Source organism: Anneissia japonica, unplaced genomic scaffold (assembly GCF_011630105.1).
Source record: "Anneissia japonica isolate Jap-2015-1 unplaced genomic scaffold, ASM1163010v1 scaffold14148_len48299_cov114, whole genome shotgun sequence".
Taxonomy (NCBI): domain Eukaryota; kingdom Metazoa; phylum Echinodermata; class Crinoidea; order Comatulida; family Comatulidae; genus Anneissia; species Anneissia japonica.
In genome coordinates, this window is record NW_022693364.1 from 1 (window position 1) to 2119 (window position 2119).

Consider the following 2119-nt stretch of genomic DNA (forward strand, 5'->3'; position numbering starts at 1 on the left):
TCGTACCGGGCTGGGTAATAAGAAAAAAGAAAGAGGGGAGAGGGAGGGAAAGAGAAAGAAGAGGAAAAGGAAAGGAAAAGAAAAAGAGAAGAGAAAAATAAAGACAAGAATAAAAAGGAAGATATCAATGACCAGACTCACAACACTCTGCAACCCCTTCTCCACTTCAAAAACTGTTATAACTCCTTTGATCTATGCTGCCCAATGGCGTAACCACTGGAAGACAAGGGGAAAATATCTATCTTTGGAAAATCTTCCCCACCCCTTTATAAATGCACTTTTCATCCCCTGAAAGTGCCTAAAAACCTCAAATTTCGCGCGCATTTCTTGTTAACATGGGCAAATTTCCTCTAAAAATTGCACATTGTAGGGAGTTTTGATCAATTCCAACGAAATTAGAATTAAAAACACCGGGGACAAGGTTGAAAATATCCATCTTTGGAAAATCTTTCCCCACCCCTTGACAAATGCATCCTCTGAAAGTGCCTAAATTCTCAAATTCTTTGCGCGCATTTCTTGTTACGGTAGGCCAATTTCCTCTATAAATTACACATTTTAAGGAGTTTTCATCAATTCCGACGAAATTAGAATTAAAAACACACAAATATTTTGCGCGCTTCGCGCGCATTTTTAGGGCTTTTAAAGGTTTATCCTTTTAAGTTATTTAAACACTAATAGTCCCAAACTCAAGAAAGACAAATTTAAGATAGATCGTTTTAACCTTAAAGAAGGGTCTCAATGTGTATTGATGGTGAAAGAATATGTTTGTAATAAATAAAACCATGATGAAAATGCTTATATTTCAAACACACGTGTATGGCCTATATTATAAATAAGATAAGCCCTTGTCGTATTGTTTTCTATATGGGGAGTGGGGTGGAGTGGGTATGGTAAATTACTAACTGTAACCCAAGACCCCTGTTACGCGCCTGGTGTTAGCGCCAAAGTGTGCCCTTGTGCGGACAGGGGATGTGCCCCCCCCCCCTCTGAAGCTGGAAACCTTGTTTTTGCAAAATAAATTGATGCAATTTGCTATTATAGGCCTAATCAATAAATTCCTCATCAAACGATATACCGTACTCGCGCGAATAAGCGCCCGGGCGCTTAAAATATTTTTTTGCACTTTCTGAGGGGCGCTTATTCAAACGGAGCGCTTATTTAAACGGGGCGCTTATGAAAACAGAGTGGAAATTGAGGGGCGCTTATGGAAATAGATGAAAATCGAGGGGTTCTTATGGGAAATTATTAAATTCAAGAGACACTTTTTGAATGAAAAAGACAGAGCGAATGGTGGTTAGGCGGAAAAGACAATCCTCAAGAGAACATGGCTCATGGCAAGAATGCGTGAATATTTACATAACAGCAAAATAGCAGATGCAATTAGTGGTGGTGGATAGTGGTAAGCTTGTTGGCCATCGGCCGATTGAGATTAGCAGGATGGCAGGATCATTGTATTTGCTCTTGAAAACTCAGATGAGAATGTGTTAAAGGTCGGAAAAAGAAAAAGAGGAGTAGGACTAGGTATAGACAAGTATGTAAAAAGTGTAAAGTTGGAAATATACTGTCTGTCCAGGGATCGGAGCTCTCATCTGTCCAAGAGAAATATCCTCATTTTGATATTGACCTAAAAAAGAATGTGTTTCCACTCTGCAGCTCAAATCATGCCAACAACCACAGTCCAGGATTGATTGGATTATTGACTTGCTAAAAAGAAAATCTTATGATATTACTCTTATTCAAATTAGAAGGGGCGCTTATTCAAACGGGGCGCTTAAGGAAATTTTCACGTTAGGAAGGGCCATTTTTCGAGAGGGGTGCTTATTCAAACGGGGCGCTTATTCGCACGAGTACAGTAACCTTAAACATTCTTGGAATTGACATAACATTACTGATGTCGTACACACCCTTCAGTGTGAAATGTGGCTCTCTTTGCAAGCACATCTAACATCTAAGGAAAGAAGAGATAGATTGTACCAGATAAAATAATTAATACATTATGCTGATTTTCATCTTTGTAAGCGCATAAGACAGTGCAAATTATTTCTTTGACAGTCTTTTGAAGTGTGTAAAGCTCCATTTTATCCCATACATAGTAAAAATATTGGGGGGATGATTGGAC